The sequence below is a fragment of the Carettochelys insculpta genome, chromosome 10, assembly GCF_033958435.1.
Source record: "Carettochelys insculpta isolate YL-2023 chromosome 10, ASM3395843v1, whole genome shotgun sequence".
Taxonomy (NCBI): Eukaryota; Metazoa; Chordata; order Testudines; family Carettochelyidae; genus Carettochelys; species Carettochelys insculpta.
The window spans coordinates 36,358,772-36,373,538 of record NC_134146.1 but is presented as its reverse complement, the minus strand read 5'-3'; the positions used below and the strand labels follow the sequence as shown (position 1 = coordinate 36,373,538).

General features: G+C 39.6%; 1 pseudogene; it reads right to left on the bottom strand.

The window, feature by feature from the left end:
- Positions 1-4,466: 4,466 nt before the first annotated feature.
- LOC142018657 (uncharacterized) overlaps positions 4,467-14,767 on the bottom strand; it is a 269,306-nt pseudogene continuing 259,005 nt past the window's right edge.

Here is a 14,767-nt window from a genome sequence, read left to right as displayed (position 1 = left end):
CCTGGGTGGCCACCTAAGCAGTCAGCTTACAGTAGACACTGCACCCACAGTAGCAAAATCATAGTTTGGCTTTCAAATAGTATCACATGGCTTTGACCAGAAGCCAAGCAAATCTTAATAGTTTTCAGGAGAATTTTACTTCACATTTTTTATATGGATTAAAACAGATGAAAGATTCCATGAATCCCTGAAAATGCCAATTTTTTTACCGCTTTACAGGTAACGGCATGTATGGCACTGTGGTCATATCCATACAGAAAATATGGGGCTACATCCTCAGAAGTGTAAATGGGCATAGCTCAGTTGACCCCAGTTACTGAAACAGTAAACTCCTTGGATCAGGGACCATTTTTTGTTCTGGTTCATAACAGGGGCTCTTGCACATTACAATACAAATAAGCATGAAAAATTTGGCCCATGAGCATCAGCAGGAATTGAATCTGGGATCTTCAGCACCAAAACCACAAGCATCTGCCATATGGGCTAAAAAAGAATTGCTTTCAGATACTCGGGCAGCTTTGTGCTAGTTTGAAAGGACCAGACACTAAATGGAGACACGGATGTGATGGGGCAGTTGGAGAATGTCACCTCCTCCTCCTCCTCCTCAAATGATGCCATGAAGCCAAGCATATTAAAGATCCTAAAAATAAAAGCCATCTACACCACATGAAGTCTCTCAAGATGTTCCACAGGCATCAGCTTGCTAGAAGATTGATCTTTATTAGCTATTAATGGAAAAGAAGATAAATCCTGTGGCTGCCAAAGAACGTGGACACTTTGATTACTAGGTGGTGGTAATGTCTTTTCTCATACATAAAACATAACATAATTTGGCTGTGTTGTCTTTTTTTTTATCACTGAGCTTGAGAGAACCTGTAAAGCAAGGAAGGAACTTGCCGTGCTTTTACAATATTAATTTGTTACTTGCTCAGAGTGTTTTGGCCAGTTTTTTTCAGTGCATGTCCCTAAGTATTCTATGAATTTTTAGTGCTATTGAAAATGAGAGACTGACAATACTGGCAGCATCTCAGCTTAACAGCATGATCAGATGCTGAGAAAGCCATTCCATACAGAAGTACTTCTAAAACACAAGGCTGTGCTTGTTCCAGTACTAGATGACATCTAAAAGTGGGTGAGGACTAACTCCTATTGGTGAAAGACACAAGCATGCCAGCTACACGGAGCTCTTCAGGCCTGGAAAAGGTAGGCAGAGCATTTGTCTACACTTAGATACACATGGCTAACTTGGGCTGCTGAGTGTTGCTAGTCAGCTTAGGCCTACGGGCCCACCCACTTTTTATGGTGCTAGAGCCCAGGCTCCAGACTGATGTGGAACATCCATACAGAAGACCATATTAAATTAACAACAATTGTCCTTTATTTGGCTTAAAACTCTATGAAAACCAATTAAAAAAAAACTGCTACACATCTCAACCTCAGTGCTTCCATTGTAATTTAAAAATAAGTCTAAGGCTATGTCTATACTAGGTCCTTCCTTTCAGAAGGGGCATGGTAATGAGAGAGTTGGGAAGATGCTAATGAGGTGCTTCCATGAATATGCAGCACCTTATTAGCATAATGGCAGCTGCACGCAATTCGAAAGTGCCGCATTCCAGTAGCATGCCACCTGTGTAGACAGGAGCCTTTAGAAAGGATCCCCCTGGACTTCAAAAGCCCCTTCTTCCTAAAACCAAATAGGAAGAAAGGGCTTTCGAAGTCCAGGAGGTTCCTTCTAAAGACCCCCGTTTACACAGGCAGCACGCTACTCAAAAGTGCAGCTTCCGAATCATGTATGGCTGCCATTATGCTAATGAGATGCTGCATATTCATGGAAGCACCTCATTAGCATCTTCCCAACTCGCTCATTACTATGCCCCTTCCAAAAAGAAGGGGCTAGTGTAAACATAGCCTAAGCCAACAAAGCTGTTTGTTCAGAATACAGTTAGCAATATCTGTCTGCTTTCAAGAGTCTTTTTTTTCATCTGCATGCTTGGTAGACAGTTTCCCTTTGTTATACTTTTCAGAGTCAATATGCTAGTTCCAGTTAAACACCTCATGCTTACCTGGTCTTTAATGTTCACATCTTATACTTCCTGACAGTGTGAGAAGACAATACCCTTAAGGTGAGTGAGACTATTTTTCTGGCAAATATTAGGCCCTGGCAAGACTACAAGGATTCTGATGAGAACCTGCAGATGTGTGTTTTCAAGTGCCTCCAAATATATAGAGTGAACTCTTTCATATCCAGCATTCTATCAAGCAGAACTCCCAAATAGTTGGCATTTTCACCATAAGTATATTTTAGTTATGTTTTCCTTAAGTATAGGACAGTGAAAGTAAATACAAATAAATGCAGCAAATACAGTATAAGTTTACAGTGTACCATACTACTGTTGTTGGTAAAGTACTCTGCATACATTTTTTGTTTGTTTCTTAATATGTAATCTTGTTTTTCTTTAAGGTATATCTCTCTATTATCCAGAATATTTGAACACCTGGCAATCTCTAGGCCCCCACGCTGCCGGATATGAGTGTACTGGTGTACCTAATTTCTTCAGAAATGCTACATTTTGTAAGTCTTCTTCAGACAGAACTGATACTGTAATATCCAGATTTTGCTAGCCTGATTATCATCCTAGGCTATGTCTACACTAGCCAAAAACTTTGAAATGGCCATGCAAATGGCCATTTTGAAATTTACTAATAAAGCTCTGAAATACATATTCAGCACCTCATTAGCATGCGGGCAGCTGCGGCACTTCAAAATTGACGTGGCTCGCCGCCGCGCGGCTCGTCCAGATGGGGCTCCTTTTCGAAAGGACACCGCCTACTTCGAAGTCCCCTTATTCCCATCTGCTCATAGGAATAAGGGGACTTCGAAGTAGCCGGGGTCCTTTTGAAAAGGAGCCCCGTCTGGATGAGCTGCACGGCAGCGAGCCGCGTCAATTTCGAAGTGCCGCAGCTGCCCGCGTGCTAATGAGACGCTGAATATGTATTTCAGAGCTTTATTAGTAAACTTTGAAATGTCCATTTGCATGGCCATTTCAAAGTTTTTGGCTTGTGTAGACATAGCCCTAGTGTTGATTAATTCCCATCAAACTCAGAACCTCCTGGAAATTCATCTGGCCCACAAATCTTTGTATTTAGTCATACATTTATCAAGCATAAAAGCCTGATTCTTTTTAAAATTAGTGTAATTTCAATGGACTCACTCGAGATTTACTTTGGTGTAAGAGAGCAGAATTTGTTCCACCAGACAATACTATTGCCTTAGTTCTCACAAATTATCAATAAGCATTTTATTAACAAGTTTCTTAAAAATTAGCACTATTCCAACATGATGCGTACAACAGAATGTAACGTACAGCTTTGACCAACACCTCATATATGCTTGGTGTAGTGGTTATTTTCAGACATCTATTATTTCTATGCAAGTGCTTATTGAAAGCAATAAAAATAACAGAGTAAACAATTTATGCTTTGGACATCTGCTATGGCTTAGGAGCTTCTGGATGTAAGTTTTTAACCCTAAAAAGGCCTTAGCAGGCATGACCATTACTCTGGCATGGAGTTCCACTGGTGAATGAATTCAAATCATGCTAGACATGCATCGGTGCTTGTAGATCATTTTGCAGGTCATGGTCTTATAGGACATCAGACCTAAATACTTATTTTTTTTTAAACAAGGAAGAGTCCATAGATTCACCAGGGAAGGTAGTGTACACACATAATTCTCATTTATGTCAATAAATGCTATTCATCATATTATCCTCTCTCCCCTTCTCCCTGACAAAAGAATAAACTGAAATAAACATGATTTTTTTTTGTCATTGGTAAACCAGCAATGATAATCAGTGATGCTTCCAAGATGTTTCCATAATTTCCGTGTTTATCCTTTTGGCAACGTCTGATACTGTGGTGGTTATTACTTACTCAAGCAAAAACCTACAGCCAATCAAAATAACAGGGTCGGAAGAAATCCAAGCAAACTTTAACATAGTTTTAAACATAAAAAGGACAAAAGTAGAACAGTAAGTTTTGGCAGTGAGGAATAGGGCATTTTAAAAAATCTGATGGTTTTCCTAAGAGGCTATTATTATAATTACTGAAATCTAACATAAAATGTGCTGCTCTAGTTGCTTGAACTCACGTTGGGAAAAATTGTGCTGGATTTATCAGGTCTACCCATTTACATTCTTGTAAGTCTGGAGTTGCTTCAGATGTACCAGAGCAGAATTTGGCCAAAAGACTGCTTGTTCTAAAGAATTTAGAAGATCTCTTTGCAAATGGTGACCTATATGCTCATATAACATATCCATTAGACTCTGAATACTAAGTTAAATACATTCCAGAAAACCCACTATAACTGAGTACAGTGACATGGGAAATAGGTTCTCAAGGGGAGAAAGCACTAAACTGAAGACACAAATGAATTTAAAATGTACTAAATCATTTTCACTGCCTACACATTTCCATTCTAAGAGTCACCACAGCAGTTTATACTAGTATTTTACTAAAAAGAATAAATGATCAATTAAAATTTTATGATATGATTTTAGTAACAAATAAAACTCATTAGCCACCATTTTACAAAATAAGTAACAGAAAACTATTTAACACATTTCCCATGACAAAAAGCTCATGCACTTTATTGAACAACATTTTGTAGCCACACAATTTCTTCTCTTTAGTAAGTATTATTCACTAAGAGTAAGAAGTAGCACACATAAATTGGAAACTTACTTGGAATATTATGAACAATCTGTTTAGAAAATACATAGCGATTGATAACAGAACTTGGCCCTAGAGCTGGGCAGGAAATGATCTCCCATCCTGTAAGAACTTGAGATTTCAGAACAATTTTCCTGTTCCAAATCAGAACAAATAGTTATCTTCAAAAATATCCACTAATTGAAAATCCAAATTAATCAATAAAACTTAGCAGGTCAATCAAAACATTCCATTCTGAATTTCAAAGTGTATCAGAATTCTCTTTTACATATAAACTAATAAATTTCAAAACAAAATATGTTTGCAATCAGAAAAAAATATCAAAATGTCCTGATTTGACCATTTCAAACCTATTTTTTCCAAAAATGTTTGGAAACACAAAATTTGTCAAAACTGATCCTTATTCTGAAAACAGTTCTGACTTCGAGGAAAATATTTTTCAGAAAAATTCTTGACCAGTTCCAGCTGGGCCTCTAATTCTGTGGTATATTAACTACATACTTGTAATTGTTTTCTTGAGAGTATATCTTGTGTCTTACTTATGCAATTGTTTTTAAAAAGTAAATACAAAATTAGTAATTCCATTTCCAGCCCATATATACGATGCCCAATTAATTTACAGTGAAAAATGTAAACAAGCATACGCTCAACTGGAGAAGGGTATGATAGGAAAAATAGAGCAGTCCTTTGAAAACGCAGACTCCACTTATAAATATGGCTTGTTAAAAGGTTCTTTGGTAAGCAGCTCCTGTTACTGTTAAATACACATACGAAAAAGAGTAAACACTACAAAATATCACTTGCCAAAGTTAGTTCTTGTGCTTCAGTTGCTAAGTATACAAACCATACATTTTTCCAAAAACAATGGGTATTGTCCCTAAGTGAAAATCCCGAGCATAATGCATTGCTTCCAGTAATATGGCTTTTTGGGGGCAGTCATTTTTGCATTGTATTGCATTTCTCTAGCACTTAAAAACAGGTCATCAGATTCTTCCCTTTCACAAATCTGACTGTGGTATAAAATCCATCCTCTTCAGTGGGCTGACTCCTGAATTTCACCGTTGTGTGGTAAGAACCAGGGCAGTGCGTCTTTAAAAAGGAGACTGAAAATGACAGAGTAGCAGCTAGTCTAGGCCCACTGAGAGCTGCCGGTTTCTGGATAGCCCTAGGCCATTGCTGATTGTGCCCACATTTATAGCAATATAAAGTGCAAATAATACTACTCATTCCTATTGCATCATTAAATAGAACTGGTGTGAGATCAAAATTAGGCTCTGAGTCTTCCATACTCAAAGCACCATTGGCTAATTAATTCTATTATAGTCACAGGAACATTTGGAACTACTTTCAATAACAGAGCCGTGATGGATAACGATAATCGTACTTTCATGATGACTAACTAATACCAACCAAACCTCTAATCAGTTCTAACAGGTCACAGTTGGAGTTCAAAGCCCAGATGAGCAATAGTGACCTGCTACTGCCTGAGCAGCTAATGACAATCTGAAGTTGTTCCAAGACCTCAGGTGAAAACTTGGGATGCTTTATTTGGACAGTGTCTGCCTGCAGAAATCAGAGACTATCATTACTGCAACTCTGGAAAAAGAAAAGCCTGGCCTTTTCCAGAAGCATTGCCATTGGGTTGTCATAATGACTGAAAGGGAGCTCAAGTGGCAGTGTATAGAGCCTTTAACAGCATTCCATGCCACCTCTTAGTAGATTCCACTTTTTATCCAGTGAGACTAGGAGGTTGCTGTGAACACGCTTATAACTAAGCAATCAGAACAATGGCACAAATCGGTACCATTAAATCTTTCATCCCATGAGTCTCAGCAAACTTAAAATGTAGAACATTATACCTGTACAGTTACTTAGCCATCTGTTAAGGATAAGCTGTAAAAATTGACAAAAATAACATTAACAACATTTCAGTAACCATGGATGTTTTACAAAGTGACCACCAGACATGATTAAACAAAGCCAGGACCATTTTAAATTCTTAGAATTTAAAGTCTTACTTCATCAAAGTGTGTAGTACAAACACATTATAATGCCTTGTTTACAAAGAAGATATAATTTATCTTAGAATCACCAACACTCAGACATCTCTACATGCTTCCCACACCCTCCACAAACAATACAGCTTTTGTATGAAATGAACAGGGAGCTGTTTCTTTAAGAATAGAATGACAAAATAGTTTGACTTTGATCAGCCAGAATTTACTGGGTAGTGCTTGAAGAATCCCCATATAGAGTCTACTCTGTCCTCTGGTAGACACACCGCTTTCTCAGCTTGAGACCTTCCTATTCAAATTAGCATCATTGCCAGCTGGGGTTAGGTAACACAAGTGTTTAAGGTGGCTCATTGTAAATGTGTATATTGCATTTTTAATCATGATTATCTTGAAAGATCAACTTGCTAAAATATTTTCCCTGACATGCCATTCAAACAGTACATGAAAATAGCAATCTGAAAGAATAACCAGAGTAGGCATAGGATGTTAAGAATAAATGAATTAAAATTAGACATTTTTAGAAAGGATTCAAGTTACTTAATGGCCTCTGCTCAAGTCCATGAAAAACTGTGACTATTTCAGCACAGTTCAAACTGAATTCAAGAAGTTCTTGTACACAAGGTTAAATACCATCTGTGCAGATAAAACAGTTCATTTCTTAGTCCAAGCATTGTTGTTGGAGAGATCTTGAAAAAACATTCCTTCTTTCCTGAGTTTGTTCTTCATAAGGAGCAAGTTTCCAAAGGCCACCTAGAGAACTCAGTAGAAATTAATCTGGGGCCACATAATGCAACTGTATGATACTTAATACAGTTTACACAATTAACACTTTGACAATCCAGTCTCTATATGCAAGCAGAGAACTAGGTGAGGCTTGTGTCATAGGTTTTCAGCAGAGAAAATGGCCTGAATAATAGCAACCAACTGCATTTAGATCTTTCATACCTCAAAGTTTTTCCCAAATGAAACGCAGAATTGTATGGTAGCATTAATGAACTGCCATCACCTTGAGATGGAGCGTGGCAGATAAGCACCAGGCAGCACATTGCACATCACAGAGGGCGAAGCAAAACTGCAACTAAGGACACTAGGAAGGAGCTCCATGGGGTCTCTACTACACTCACAAAGCAGAGAGACTCTCTATTTTGCCAGGATCTCACCTGTCTATCTGGCCATCAACAGCATTTCATCAGAGTATCTCCCAATTAACAAGAAGTACCTATGCAATCGAACTCTGAATGTCTGGAAGACATATATTGAGCAGAAACTTTTCTTCACTTCTTGAGGCTGTGGGTTTAACAAATTTTAGTCATGGATGGAGGGGGTGATGTTTACTGCTGTGCAATGGGAGGCATTTACAGTATCTCTTGGGTTATGCAGTCAGCTGTACTACGTATCTTCCGTGATGAAGGAGACTAGCTTTAAATTGCATCTGGGACTTCAGTGTAACCCCTAACGTGCTGAGTAAGGATGTCTCTTAGCTGGTCAATCCTCACCTCCTCCTGGAACGTTCCTATCCACTTTTATGGCTGCAACAGCTAGCTTCAGGCTCTCTAGCACTGTGAGTATCATAGGCAGCTTGCAACATTGCATTTACCTTCAGGTGGACTTTTTGTTGCCAGCGGCTCAGAGCCCAGCTTCCACTGGTACAATCCAGTGAAAAATCCAAAGAGTGATGACTGTGGCCTTTCCACTGCACCCTCTCTCAAGACAAGCAGACACTCTTCCAAGTTTTCTTTTAAGAACAGCTACTATTTCTGTCCTGTGTTACCTTCTTCACAGATTGGCCCCATCCACTTGGCAGGACACACACAGCTTACATTGTGAGGATTGACCCTCAGATTTGTTGACTCACTGGCATCTCAGAGAGCAGCTGGGGCCATACTGGTCTGATCTGCATTCTGGAAGGGCAAAATTTTTCAGGAAATGTTTACTACACATATTTAAAACTGTTTTGTGTCTCTGACTCAACCAAGCATTTTGTGTAGAGAAGGTCTGAAAGAAAAGGAAGAAACAGACAAGAGGATGGGGGGAAGGTATGGGTAAGGAGAAGAGAACAAGACTTTTCAGGAGCTATTAGTACCATGTGACTCTCCTATTAGAGAAGTTTGATGTAAGACATAGACCTTGATCTTGGTAGAAGATGGGGAATGGTTTTGCAAACCCATGGAAAACATGGCAGATCAGCTTTCAGCAAATATCAATTTCAGTGGGGCAGCATCTCATCCTGGGGATTCTCTGCCCCAAGAGGTTATGAAAATTCTTTGGTTTTACACCAGAAAAAAAAGCTGTTAATGGCTCAAGATTTGTGATCTGGGTGTGAGCCGGTAAAGCTTTGCTGGAGCCAGCTCTTGAACAGCAAACGTCACTGGCAGTTGTTATTTGCCCACTATGAATAGCTGAAGGTTTCTGTTTGGCTAAAAATCTGACCTCTGCTTTACCTAAGGGAAATATTCATCTGGCAGCAGCAGCGGTGGCAATGGCTCTACTGAGTCTCTAACACTGAATTAGAGTGGGGTGGGGGTGCCTGGCTGTGGGGGAGGGTGAGGATTGGATTAGAGCAGGGGATGTCTGATTCTGGAAGCTGGGAGTGCCTGGCTCTGGGGCAGGGGGAGGGAACTGGGTTATATATATTGGGTGTGCTGTGAAATTATAACGAGTGTTGAAGTGCGCCACGAGGTGATAAAGGCTGTTGAGCACTGGTATAAATCAAAGAAAAGAGGAGGACTGATTATTAAATCCTCAGTGATGATTTGCCTTGGATCTTGGTATACACCTCCACTGCTCATCTATCATGAAAACAGTTACAGAGCCAGATTTGCTAAATAAGAAAAAAAATCCCACACATTTTGGTGAGTCTTGAAGTCTCTGTGTGTCATCCACTACCTTGTTCTGCCTCATAGGGCCAACCCATTCCTGGTGAGAGTCTCTTTCAAATGTTCCCAATATACGACCTGTAGCAGGTATGACATGGAGATAAACTTACACTGACTGAACTAGCCCACTCAAAGGAATTTCTTAAAGCAGGCTGTTGCCATTTTATAGATTCTTACCAGCTTCTACAATTATGCACTGCAATTCCCAACTCTCTATGCATGGCACTATGCAACCTTCACATAAACGAAGACCAGGCCCACTAAGAGGGGCAATTGTTCCATGACCTGGCAATTTAAGGGGCTGGGCTTCTAGCTGCTGCTGCTGCTGTCAAAATAGCACTGGCTGCATCCAGACCCCATGGTCCTTTAAATTGCCACCAGACCCTCAAGTTGGAGTGCCAAGCAGCACTTATGTGCATTAGGCCCTGAAGACAGAATGACAGAAGCTTGTTCTGGATATGGAGCCCACACCAATGTGGAAAATAATCAGGGGGACAGATGAGTTTTGGGAAACGTGAGGAGATACAAAAGGACACCTTCTTTTCCAACACTGAAGTGTGCTTTTTGTGTTCGTGAAAGGTGGATACTTTCAGCCATTTTGGTGATGTTGGGGGCTCTTTCGGTTAGAAACTACGTTGAACGAGGGATTTTAGCCAGTTAAAGATAACTTTTGATTCCAAGAAGTGCTAAACTTTTGGTTTTATGCGTAACAATTTCTGTTCTGATTATCCCTACTCAGTACCTCTTAAATCTTTAGCTCTGGTAATAAACTTATCACTCTTTTCGCTATAATTATATCACAGTGCTGTGATATTATAAAGACCTGATCCTGAATTGTACCAGACAAGTTTTGTCTACACTGTTCTATAGGGGACAGCAGGTTTGGTAATTTATACAAGTACCCAGTGACAGGCTGGAAACTCCCAGCAGGACAAGGTGCTGGAACTAGAAGTGCCAAGGGTGCAGTTGATTTTTTGTCCATCTTACAAAATTCTGTTTATCTATTCACCTCAGTCAGGTAAAACATCATTATACTTTTTAATTATCATCTATATCCACTGCAACAGATGAATAAATAAGTTTTGTGCCTAAGCTGGTAAGTTTTCAACGCAACTTTTCAAAGCTTTTTATATTCTCAGGGTACATTCCTGGAGGAAAATGTAGCAGGTTGGTAAAGAAGGGTGCTAAATAAATTGCATGTAACAGCCCTTCCCCCCAAAAAAACCTCTTTGAAAATATCAAGCATCTTTTCCCTTTCACTGTGCCAACCATTATGTAAACAGAAATGTTTCCCACTGCCATTTTAGCTACTAACCCCGGCGTGGGGGAATTCTTCACTTGGTCTCAGAAGCTTAGTTTTTTCAATTAGGAAATGTTATGAGACAGGGGCTCCTGAACACCTCTGGACTTGATTTTTATTTATGTAATACCACATTTTCATGATAACAACAAAGTGTGTTTAAGACATCTGTTTGAAAGTCTGCAACGTTAATTTACCAGAAAAAAGAGGCCTCATAAAAGCTTGTTATGGTCTCTCTCTTTTTTTCAATTAACATTTTGGCTGTTTAATGGGTGCCTTACCAGAGTTCAAATTAAAATCAGGCCTTTTATCTTTACAGCTGCTGCACAGTCACAGCTGCTCACAGTTATATCACAGATGAACTGAGCCTAATTGAAAATAAAAACGCAAATAAAACCTGCTCCATAACTGCTTTTCATGGACGGGGGTTGTGGCTAGCAGGTTTAAGAAAATAGAAATCCCTCCCTTTCTTTGCAAGAAGCAGAAACTTTGCTCACATTTTCAGTGCTAAACTTCCCCCTTGTGTTTCGTTTCTGACCAAAAAAAGGCACTGGCAAGGCTTTAGGATTTATGCAGCCTTACTCACTGTATTGTGCGGTTCGACTCTCCATTCAGACCACAGGGTCTGGAGATTGAGTTACTTTGATTTTTGACCACAGGACAGTACAGCAGGGGAAGCAAGCCATTTTCTTTCTTTGCTTTAGTTTCCACAGATTATTTAACCTCTCCTTTTCACGGATGATATGCTATGTTTCTAACTGCTTCATGCTATTTCCCAGAACAAAAGGAACCTTGAAAAGTGGTTCTGGTGTTCAGGAAAATTACAGCTTCGATAGATCTAGAAATATTAGTTGTGACTCAGTGTGTTTACCTTATCATTTTTTACCTTATACACTGGGGACCTGATTCCGCTCTCAGTGTAATTCCATTTACTTCAATACAGTCACTCCCAGTTTTTGTCTATGTGGCTGAGATCAGAACCCAGCACGTGGAGTTTAGCTGCTAGCCACACCATTTCACAATGATCACAACTTCATTAGGAGTCAGCTATTGCAAAGAAAACAAAACTAGAACTAGTTATATTCCTGGTGCATAGGGTAGAATTCTACTTTTATGAGCAAATCAGTTACCTAGCACACAACCCAAGGGTCTCTATACTGTGGATTCTACTTGAATTAGTATATGTCTATATTGCAATTAGACACCTGTGGTCTGCCCATTCCTGCTGACCTAGGCTCATGGGGCTCAGGTCAATGGGTTTTTTAACTGTGGTATAGATGTTGGAGCTCAGGCTGCAGCACAAGAGGTGGGATCTTTCCACTTTGCAGGGTTCTAAATCCCAGGGCCAGCCCATGCTTGAGCATCTACAGCCACCTAGCCCAAGTCAGCTCCCAAGGGCTAGCTCTGCATTTTTAATTGCAGTGTAGACAAACCCTAAGACAATTATTTTAGCACAGAGCCAGCCATAGGTGCTACAGTTCCTGTCTCTTTTCTCTCTATGGGCAATGGCCAGGGCTTCCATACCAGGATCTTTGACATTGGTTTAGACTTGCTTTGACAATCTCTGTCCACAAGTCTGACACCAAAAGCAAGCAGAAATAGATCCAAAGTCCCATTTGCAGGCCCCTGCAAGAGTCCTCCCTCACTCTACACAGTTACTGGTTGTGAATTTTTCAGTCAGTAGTGTGTGGTTGTAAAGTGGAGGAGGAACAACATTTTCTAAGACAATGTACTGTGTAAACCAGACCTTGAAGGATGTTTAATAATCTTACCAATGTTATATTTGTCTCCAGTCCTTCCCGGTGGACAAAGGCACCTTCCAGTTACAGGATCACAAGAGGTTACTCCTACACAGTCACACTGATGCTCATGTTTGTCTCCAAATGTGCCAACATTACAGCTTAACAAAAAGAACACTTAGCCCTGCCCCTTCCTCTTGAGGCCCTGCCAAATCCAGTAGCACAAGTCTGTTGCCCCCTCACTCTCCTTTGTAGGTACCCTATTTGTAACATACCCCCAGCACTAGAGCAGTTAGTTACTGCATTTGACTTTTAATCAATGACCATCAGAGAAATATTATGTAACTTACCAATGTGAGAGGTAAGAATACTAACTTATTCTAGTTTATAGTCTTATTTGAAATATTAGTGGCAAACTTAAAACTAAACAGAACCAATTTATTTTATTAAATAAATCCAGGGAACTCATATCAATGAGAACATGTGCTTAGTATTATTCAGAACAGAATTATAGGTTTATACAGGATATGAGAATATCCAGATATATGAGTAAACAACCCTAGAGTTTTCAGGTTTGGGGCATAATCTGAGCTCTAATAAGGTTATTCCATAACTGCCCCCCGCAGGTTTTCTTGTATCTTCCTCTGAAGCAGATGTTAATGTCCACTATTGAAGAGAGAATAATGAACTGCATGTAAATGCAATATGGAAATAGCTACATCTCATTTGCTTTTTAATTATCTGAATATTTGATAGAATGTAAACATTTTTCCTTTGGGAAGCACCCTTTCAAACAAGAGGAATGTTAGGGCATGGCAGCTGTAATGTGATTACAGACAAGGTCATTAATCCAGACGCTTTTTGGTAGAACAATTAACAGTGTTCTGTAGTGTTCAAAATAAATTAAGTCTTCTTTGAAAAATACAAATGTAAGAAGATAGAACTTATACAGTGGAAACCCAAATTGCATGAAAAGGTTCACACACACCTTTTCCACACTGGACACCTTCATACCCTTTAGGACAAATGCATGTCTGGTCACCGCATTGCAAGTACCTCCATTTTTACAATCACAAGCATGAACACAGTTTAGACCATAAAATCCAACAGGGCAAACCGGGAAATGAAAGGTTATAAAGTTATTTTGGCAATGGTACAAATGTATGTGCAGAAAAAGAACATACCTTTGTGTCAAGTACCAGAGAGGTAGCTGTGTTAGTCTGTAGCTTCGAGAACAACAAAAAGTCTTGTGGCACCTTATAGACTAACAGATATTTTGGAGCTTAAGCTTTTGTGGGCAAAGACCCGCTTCATACCATTGTGTAAGTCTGTGAGTTTTCTATTATCACTGCAACAAAAGAGGTAACTAAATTATTATTACATGGGCCACATTCATTTTGCAAAGTATTTGTGCATGTATACAGTTTTGAGCTTCTGATTAGTCCCATGACTTCAGAGAGATTATACACTGAAATTGTGCATGTTTTCAAGTAGCATGCTGAATTAGGGTCCCAGACAGAGAGAATTTTTAACTAAAATACCAAAAATTGCATGACTGCTCTTAATATATATACAATTTTATTGCTGCAATATAGAAGTACTAAGACTCTTGCACTAAGATCCATGAACATGAAAACTCTAATGCAAAGCTGAAGCCTTCTTTCTCTGAGATGGTTGTCCACTTACTATGCTCACAAGAGTGCCCATAGTTACCTTCTGGACATTGGCATTTATGCTGCAACATATATGGATGCCATTACTTATTATGTAATTTCTAATGGAAATAACTTTGTTTTGCACAGAGATAATGCATATATAATTAGGTAACTACCATGGCAGACTAAACACTTCACAAATCATCGACAGCAACAGTGAGCTCATGGGAATAAGGGGACTTCAAAGTAGGTGGGGTCCTTTCGAAAAGGAGCCCCGTCTGGACGAGACGTGCGGCAGCAAACCGCGTCAATTTCGAAGTGCCGCGGCCGCCCACATGCTAATGAAGCGCTGAATATGCATTTCAGCGCTTCATTAGTAAACTTCGAAATGGCCATTTGCGTGGCCATTTCGAGGCTTGGGGCTCGTGTAGACATGGCCTTTGTGTGGTTT